Source organism: Nicotiana tabacum, chromosome 8 (assembly GCF_000715075.1).
Source record: "Nicotiana tabacum cultivar K326 chromosome 8, ASM71507v2, whole genome shotgun sequence".
Lineage (NCBI taxonomy): Eukaryota > Viridiplantae > Streptophyta > Magnoliopsida > Solanales > Solanaceae > Nicotiana > Nicotiana tabacum.
In genome coordinates, this window is record NC_134087.1 from 120,331,110 (window position 1) to 120,341,246 (window position 10,137).

The following is a 10,137-nucleotide window of genomic DNA, read 5'->3' on the forward strand; positions in this document are numbered from 1 at the left end:
GTCTCAGACCGACACATTATAATAATATTCTCTATCACAATTAGTTTTTGGTCATGAACCAAATATTTCCCATCTATGAATTATTGGATGTGTTGTATATGCGCCAGTACCACCACCACAACGTAGTAAGATAGACCCACAGAGAAGGTTAAGAATATATATTGGGTTTGAATCACCCTCTATTATTCGCTATCTTGAATCATTGACGGGAGATTTATTTACTGCTCGATTTGCAAATTATCGATTTGATGAAACAAATTTTCCACAATTAGGGGGAGATAAAAAGGAAATCAAAAGAGAAATTATGTGGAAAGTTTCATCATTATCTCATTTTGATCCACGTACCCCTATATGTAATTAGGAGGTCTAGAATATCATCCATTTACAGAATATAGCAAATCAAATGCCAGATGCATTTACTGATTTGAAAAGGATAACTAAGTCACATATCCCTGTAGAGAATGTGTCTATCTGAATTGATGTCCCAGTAGGACCATCTACTAAGCATGAGAGCTAGTGAACCCAAAGCACGCCTGAAGCATGGTAGGCCTTTGGGTTCTAAGGATCGACATCCTAGAAAAAGAAAATCAACAAATGATCAAAATAATACTATGAAGGGATCTCCTGAAGAGACCCAAGATCTGATTAGTTCTGAGATTCCTAAAGAAATTAATGAACCCGAGACTCAAGTGAGTGAGGAACTTTTAATAAGTTCTACTGGTGATGGGATTAATTTAAATCGATCTGAAATAGTGGTGGATAATATTTTTTGCATATAATGTTGCACTAAACATTATGCAATATATTGAGGATCTTGAACCCCGATCGGTCGAAGAATATCGACGAAGATCTGATTGGCCAAAATGGCAAGAGGCAATTCAATCAGAATTGAAGTCACTTGCTAAAAAAAGGTCTTTGGACCAGTAGTCCAAACACATGCTGGTATAAACCCAGTTGGTCATAAATGGGTTTTGTGCGAAAAAGGAATGATAAAAATGAAGTTGAAAGATACAAGGCCCGCCTTGTCGCACAAGGATTCTCACAACGACCTGAAGTCGATTATGAAGAAACATATTCACCCGTTATAGATGCCATAACATTTCAATATCTCATCTGTTTAGACTTACGTGAAAGGCTTGAAATACATCTAATGGATGTGGTTACAGCTTATCTGTACGGGTCGCTTGATAATGAAATTTACATGAAAATCCCTGAAGGATTTAAAATGCCTAAAACATATTCAAAATCTCAGGAGATGTACTCAATCAGATTACAAAGATCTTTGTATGGTTTAAAGCAATCTGGGTGCATGTGGTATAATCGCCTCAGTGAATATTTGCTAAAAGAGGGTTACATAAATGATGTTATTTGTCCGTGTATTTTTATAAAGAAAATGGCTTCATAATTTGTTATACTTGCTGTTTATGTTGATGACATAAATCTTGTTGTAACTCTAGAAGAGCTCCAAAAGGCAATTGAACATCTTAAGAAAGAATTTGAGATGAAAGATCTTGACAAAACTTTGTCTTGGTCTACAAATTGAACATTTAGCAGACGGGATCTTTATCCATCAATCTGCTTATACAGAAAGGGTCGTAAAACACTTTTACATGGACAAAGCACACACATTGAGTACATCAATGGTTGTTCGATCACTTGAAGTGACTAAGGATTTGTTCCGACCTCCAGAAGAGGATGAGGAACTCCTTGGTCCCGAAGTACCCTATCTCAGTGCAATTGGTGTACTAATGTATCTTGCTAATGCTACGAGGCTTGATATAACATTTTTTGTTAATTTACTAGCAAGATATAGTTTTCTCCTACACTAGCACATTGGAACGTGATTAAGCATATATTGCGATTTAAGGGGAACTCTTGATATGGGTTTGTTTTATGCAACAAAGATAGTACAGATCTTGTTGGTTATGCTGATGCAGGTTATTTATTTGATCCCCATAAAGCTAGATCTCAATCCGGTATGTGTTTACATGTGGAAGTACTATCATATCATGGCGCTCCACAAAGCAATGTATTGTTGCTACTTCTTCAAATCATGCTGAGATAATAGCTATTCATAAAGCAAGTAGGGAATGCGTAGGATTGAGATCAATAATTCATTTTATTCGAGAAAAATATGGTTTGGAATATGAGAAAAGACCCACAATTTTATACGAAGACAATGCTGAATGCATAGCCCAATTGAAGGGAGGATTTATAAAAGGAGATAGAATGAATCACCAAAAATTATTCTACACACACAATCTTCAGAAAAAATGGTGACATTGATGTGCAGCAAATCTGTTCAAGTGACAATCTAGCAGATGTATTCACTAAATCTATGCCAACTTTAGCTTTTAAGAAGATGATATACAAGATTGGAATGCGGAGACTCAAATATTTGAAACAAGGTTTTCATCAGGGGGAGTAAAATACGCGATGCGCTCTTTTTTCCTTACTAAGGGTTTTTCCCACGAGGTTTTCCTTATAAGGTTTTTAATGAGGCACTTAGCAATGCATATTACTAAATATGTGTACTCTTTTTCCTTCACTAGAATTTTTTCCCACGGGGTTTTTCCTAGTAAGGTTTTAATGAGGCTCATTATCTTTTAATGAACATCCAAGGGGGAGTGTTATAAATATATATTATATTATGGATGTTCATTTAGTACTCCGTTATGGATAAATACTATCCCCGGTAGAAGATTATCGATACATGGTACAATAGCAACTTACAAGTAGCTTGCATAACGGCTTACAATAGCAGCTTACACAGCAGCTTGCAGAAACAACTTACAAGTAGCTTACACAGTAGCTTGCAGTAGCAGCTTACATGCAACTTACTAATCGAGGTCAACCCTGCACTACTATTGAGAAGTGTCGAGAGAGGTCAAAGCAGCTTTTACCCGATTAAGGTCGGGATCGATTTCCACAGGGAGCTAGATATTGGAGTCAGGTGTCTATCTAAAGCGGAGTTGCGTATTTGCTCTAAATTGCACTTCTATACATTTTTTGTTTTTTATTATGATTCTAATTTTATAAAACTACAATGCTCAATTAAACTAAAATAACCTAAGGTTAAACTATTGCGAGTTGTTCAAATGATTAAAAGGCACTAGGGTAGCGACTTTCGCCTAGGTGGTCAATTGACGGATTCTTGAGTCTAAAGCTAGATTGTCACATTTGGAGAGTATGATATAACCATTGCACGATTCTACTCACTCTACACCTCTCGGTAGTTCGAGTGATTTTGCCCGAATTGTCTTTCTCAAGAACAATTGGGTATGCAAATTTGTGCAGGCAATCAAGGTTCAAGTCGGGTATTAATATATCTAGGTATAACCCTTTAATTGTGGCTATCAATCTCTTAAGTACGCCCTAATTCCTTGTTGGACTAATTTCATGGACTTAGGCTCTCTTTCTCAAGAAGAGCCAAAGTCTACTAGGCATAAACTAGTGTTTGCAACCACTAATTCACAATTAAAACCCTAAATTAGCCCCAAATATCAAACACTTTTACCAAAAAAGCTAAAATGCGAGTAAGTTTGAAAGTAGGGTTGAGCCACAACCCTAGCTTATGAGTCTAGCTACTCATAATTAGAGAAGAAAACACGGAAATAGATGAAGAAAAACCCATAATAATTAATTGCTAAATTAAACTTGAAGATTCAATGTTGAAATCACGCTAAAATTACTCAAAATAGCTAAAAGGAACGAAGTCACGAGCGCAGCTCTCAGTACAAACTATCTAATGACCTAAAAATGGGGAAAAAATCAATTTATACTAGGCTGAAAAATCTGGACAAAAATACCCCTACGGGGCTAGTGCGGACCGCACAAAAATGAGTGCGGCTGCACTAAGGCTCTGAACTTGAATACTCAGCTCTCTGAACTTGGGCAATGCGGACTGCATAAAATTGAGTGCGGCCGCGGTGGCTTCCATTGTGGTCCGCACAAAAAGGACCGCGGACCGCATTGAGCTTCAACCTCCAAAACACCATCTCTCTGAACCTTGTCTCCACGGACCGCACTAAATCGAGTGCGGCCGCAATGATCCTAATGCGGACCGCACAAGACCCCTTGCGGCCACATTGCCTTTTGGCCTGAATAACAACCTTTCTGAACTTCACTTGTGCGGACCACACAGAATGGTGTGCGGCCGCACTGGCCCTGTTTGACTGAGCTTTGTCTTGTTTTGGTACTTGTGCAAGTTTCACTCCTTTTTGAGCTAGTTTTTGACATCTTGTCACCTTGTTGATCAAACCTGCAATCAAGCACAACTTGTGAGCCTTTGGGACTATTTTGTGCACATTTCTAATCAAAACTTAAGCAAGGAGTGTAAAAATGCATCATATTTCCTAGTTGTCAACTCCCCCAAACTTAATATTTTGCTTGTACTTAAGCAAACAAAATAAGACCCACCCCTTAAGAGAAAATCCAAGAGAATTAAGTTGTCCTAAAGTGACCTCATCTAGCATCAATTAGGACTAACAATTGCCCTCAATACAAATGAATCATTAACGTCATTTACTCTTTAAACCACCATGGATTAAGTGTGACACAAGAGCATCAAGAGTTGACTCAACACATCCAAGAACTCTTTCTATTACTTTGGTCATTGTGGAACCCAAACTCACAAATCCTCAACTCTCCCTAAGCAAACCTCACCTTTGGGATAGTGGCACTCAGAACGAGGTTAATGAAAACTCACTCATCTCTCTCAAGGAAAAGTCACAAATCCGGCTCTAAGTACCATATGCTTGCCCTTTATGTGAGTCACCACTAATGTAAGCTTCATTCAACTCAAGATCATATAGGGCTTTTGTGGAGACATAGTGAAGGTTTTTGGTTCAGGGTAGGAAATGTTTAGTCTAAGTAGGTTCCATCTTCCCTTAAGCACTTCTTTTGTTTCGTTTTGGCACACATTCACTTGACTTTCTAAGTCATTTCACTTCTTTCTAAGGGGTTAGATAGACACATTGTCACTCTTTCTTGTTCATTTCAAATCTTTTCTCCTTTCTCAACTTTCCACACCTTTCATTCTTTGCTTTTCTTGAATCCCTTTATTCATTTCTATATTGAACATTCTTTTTGTCTTTTTTGCTTTTCTTTCTTTTTCATTGTCTTTCCTTTTCTTCATTTTGTGCCTTTTTACCACTTTGTTTCAATCCTAGTCTCTTCTCCCAAACTTATACTTTTGCCATGTACTAAGAAAAGATTAGGTGCCAAGAGAGGATATCTTTTAGAACGGGTAAAGGCTTGTATTCTGGTTCTTGAAGGAAAAAGGTCTAAGGCTCAAAAGGGTTGACTAGGGATTTTATCATTGGTAGGCTATGGAAGTGTTCAAGCTATCATTTGGATCAAGTAGAGCCTATAATCATGTCTCAAGTCAAAATTCACTTAGGGTTTCGCCTCAACAAACATTCAGGGCAAGTTCTAGACCAATGGCTCGGGACTTGGACTTGCGATGCAAATTTCTCACCACACAAGCTATGGGATAGCTAAAGACATAGAGTCGGGGGCCCACAACAACATTAGATAAGATTTGAGCACACAATGGTTCCGAAAAACCACTTGATGATTATCGGCCAACATAAGAGTCTCAAGGTCACAACTTTCACCATCCTATACACAACGATTTGTTTTTGACCATAAGATCAAAGGCAAATGTACTAGGCTCAAGTGAAGTTTTGCTTGAGGCACTCTTAACCACTAACTACTAAAAAGCAAAAAAAAGGAAAAACAGACTCAAACCCTTAAGAAAGTAGTCATGCCGTCCATCATCGGGAAGAGCCACCCGGTTCACACAAATTCCACCTTTGGAAAGAACCTTGGCATTAAGAAAATCAAAGGCTTATTGCAAAAATCCAAAACAAGAAGCTACGAACACAAATAAGAAGCAAAGAAAGAATATTTTCGGAAAGTAAAATGAATATATACAAGAGGGGTTTGATCGAATATACAATAAGGGGGATGAATATATACAATGTAACATAACTTTTATATACAAACCCAAAATGAAAAGTACGAAAAATGTAATGAAGTGTTTAAATTACATACATACCAAAGATGAAAAAGGAAAGAAAGAGATAATAAAATTTGTCATATATATACAGTCATCCGACAAATCAAAGTAGGGCCTACCCCCTCAAATGAAAGTTGGCATTGTCCTTACTAAGCAAAATAAGCACCATAAATAAAGGGAAGAGGATACAGAAACTCCCTATGGCCCGTCTGCCTGTATGGGATCCTAAGTGGTCCCTGGGTCCTCTGTAAGCTCGGGAACCTGAGACTGGCTCCCTATGACCTGTGGCTCTGCTGGGACCTGTGCCTAGACCTGGACTGAGGCCTAGGCTAACTCCTGGGGCTGGTTGGAGGAATCTCCCTAGGGGTCCTCCAACTGTATGACTGCGTCATCTGCACGGGGAATCACCCTCTTCCTCTTGGGAGGCCTCTTCGACTGCACTGGCTGGGGACAGGCTACTGGCACCGGGTCATCTAGCAATAAATCCAAAGGCAGGTGATCTGCCTTCAACCTGTCAACCTCAACTCGTAACTCCTTCGCGGACTCCTTGGAATCCCGCGTCTTCCTCATCTTCTTGGCCTCCCTAGCAATCTCCTTGAGAGCTTTCCCATGAGAATCCACAGCCTCTGTAAGCACTTTCTGAGTGTCAAGGATTTTCTTCTGGTTGTTCAGAATATCCTTGAGGGCGTCCTCAATAGCCTGTGGGACCTGTGGAGGCGGAGGTGCCAACTGAGCTGCCATGGTAGACGTAAGGACAAACAACTTAGAGGAAGTTGTCTGCATCCAGTTGTTGATGCTGAGAAGGGCCTAGCTTAGACGGTGGGCAGTCACTAGGTAGGCCGGGGTGGAGGGTATGTCTGGAACTGCCGAAGTGGATGGACCGGGGGGCATGTCCGCTGAGGTGGAAGAAGGATGAGTAGGAGCCACTACCACTACTGGATTTTCAGACTGGCCAGTTGAAGTAGTGGCTATTCTCTTGTAGTTCTTGCTTTTAGGGTTATCATCACCCTGCATGATGTACCATGAGAACGGTGCCTTTGCTTTCACTTCGACATCAAATTTCCTCTTTTCTACCTCTAGGTCCCTGAAGTACATGGTTAAGAAGCTGGGGAAGGGGTAGTTTCTGTCACCTTCACTCACTACCTCCGTAATAACCCGAGACATCACATTCCCGATGTTAATCGGGTACCCCGCCATAATTGATGCTACCAGTACCGCCTGGTGAAGAGGGAGTGAGTTGTTGTGGGTAGTGGGGTTCAGTCTGCTGCACACGAATGTCTCCCACCCCTTAGCCTCGAAATTCAAACTTCTCCTTAAGATCTTCACTCCCGCATTCAACCAATCGGGGGTGGTACCTGGGATTGCCAAGTACTGTGCTAACCAAGGACGGGCCGCCTCATCTAATGTCATCTTCTCTAGATACAATGATTCATCCTCATCATTGAAGCCCAAGTAGTCATTTATTGCTTTCCCATCAAATAACACTTTCAAATTCTGCACCTTGGTCACTTTGGTGCCCTTCTTGATGTGGGCAGCATTGGTGTAGAATTTCTTAACCAGGTGCTCGTTTGCATCCACACAGTTGCTTAAGAAGTACTCCCGTCCCACTCTCCTTCTAAACTATCTTCTCACATTGGGGTTGTGAGGCAAGAGGTCTCTATCCACAAAACTTCTCTCCGGAATCAATTTCCTCACAAGCCACCATTCTCTGAACTTATGGTAGGCCATCTCACTCACAAAATGATCTTGCCACACCTCCGGGTTTCTAGTTCTCGCTATTCCTCCCACCTGAGGTTCACCCCCTTCTCCTACTGTCTCTTCATTTCCTACTGCCTCTTCTTCTCTTTCTGCACCATCTCCGGATAATGAAGCTGTGGGAGAGGTGGAGTATTCATTTCCACTACCAGTAGCTGAGCCCTCAGACGACTCAGAAGATACACGCACTGAAGCTTGGGCAGTGGGGGAAGGTGGAGGAGTGTCTCTCAGTCTGTTTCTCTCTGGCCAGTCAGCAATGTACTCTGGCACTGAATCTAATGAGGCCTCCTGGGAGGGCTCGTACTCACTCCTCAACTGACCAATAGCCCTATTAGCAGCTCTGATGAGTTTACTTGTGTTTTTATGTTTTGTCGGGCTTGGGGGGTCAACTTTATCATCTTTTGTTTCCCAACCCGGGAGGACTCTCCTCTACCTGCTTGTTTAGCACCCTTGCCTCTTTGTCTCACCTTTGTATGCAAACGACATTCATTAGACTTGTTAGTATCTAGAAAAGCATTGTGATTCACAGTTGCAGAAACATATTGCAGATAGTTCAAACTTGCAGAGTGTGGACCGCACAAAATGTAGTGCGGCCGCAGAGAGGCCAATGCGGACCGCACAAAATGGCATCGCGGTCCGCACAGAGGTGGGGTTCAGACTACCCACTCCCTGAATAAATGCACCGCGGACCGCACAAAATGGCAATGCCCACATTGAGGCACCGCGGACCGCATAAAATGCAATGCGGTCGCGGTCCTCAATGATCAGGTATCATAACTTTTATCTATGCGGTCCGCACAAAATACCATTGCGGACCGCACAAGGGCACCGCGGACCGCACTAAATTCCACTGCAGTCCGCACTGAGTACCAAAGCATAGCATCAACTAGGGTTCATGAAATGTTCAATTTAATTCCAATTTTCACTAATTAAAGAGTCCCTAAGTGTTTGCCCCATGTTTTAACTACCTAATCCTAATTTAAACAAGAAATAAACTAACCTATGCTACCAAATCGAAAGAAATACAAGAAAGGCAAGAAGAAAACACAAGAAAAACAGAAACTAAATAAATTAAATAACTAAAAAGAAGTTAAAGTTACAAGATGTGAGAAGTACTGAAGATTAATCGAGACTATGCAGATGAATTCATGCAATTTTACTGATGAACAGTGATTTCTAGGGCTTTGAGAGTAAAGGATCGAAAAGTTCAACCGGTGGGCCTCATGTACTATTTATAGAAAAAGTCTTGGGGCCCAGCTTACCTACCCACCGCGGACTGCACAAAATGCAGTGCGGTCCGCACCACACGAAATTTATACAAGTTTGAGAAGGCAACCACTACGGTCCGCACAAAATGCTTCACGACCGCAGTGGTCCACCGTGGACCGCACAAAATGTAATGTGGTCGCGGTGGCAAACTTTAGAGAGTTGGTTTTTACATCTATCATCAGTGCGGTCTGCACTGATTTTGTGCCCCTGCACTAAGTTCCTTGCGGTCGCACAAAATGTAGTGCGGTCCGCATTGCAAACTTCAGAGACTTGAACAATTTTTTTCAACTTTGTCCTGCACTGCATCAACATAATCCTGTAGCATCTCACAACCATTTAGTCCAAAAATAAATCCTATACTACAATGAAAATCAAAGAAAAATAAGAAGAAGAAGAACACATGGGTTGCCTCCCAAGAAGCGCCTGATTTAACGTCGCGGCACGACACAGGTTATCATCAAATCATTTGAGATGAAGAAGTGCCACCACGTGGCGGTCATCAATTTTCCCAAGTAGGGCTTGACCCTATGCTCATTCACTCTGAAAACTTTCCCATTTTTGTTCTTCAAATCAAGTGCACCAAACGGGGTCACAAACACCACTTCAAAAGGTCCACTCCATTTTGACTTAAGCTTTCCTGAAAACAGACGTAACCGAGAGTTGAACAAGAGAACCAAATCACCCACTTTGAACTCCTTTCTACAAGCATATTTATCATAAAGGTACTTTATCTTGTCCTTGTACAAGGACGAACTGGAGTAGGCATAGAATCAGAATTCATCAAGTTCATTAAGCTGCTCCACACAAAGATTTGCTGCCAATCCCATTCAAGATTCAACTTTCTCAAAGCCCACATGGCCTTGTACTCTAACTCAACCGATAGATGGCAAGCTTTCCCAAACACCAACCGATACGGAGACATACCAATCAGAGTCTTGTAAGCCGTCCTATAAGCTCATAGAGCGTCATCCAACTTCTTTGACCAATCGGTCCTATTAGCATCGACCGTCTTTGACAATATGCTCTTGATTTCCCTATTGGAGACTTCAACTTGACCACTTGCTTGAGGATGATAGGGAGTAGAAACTTTA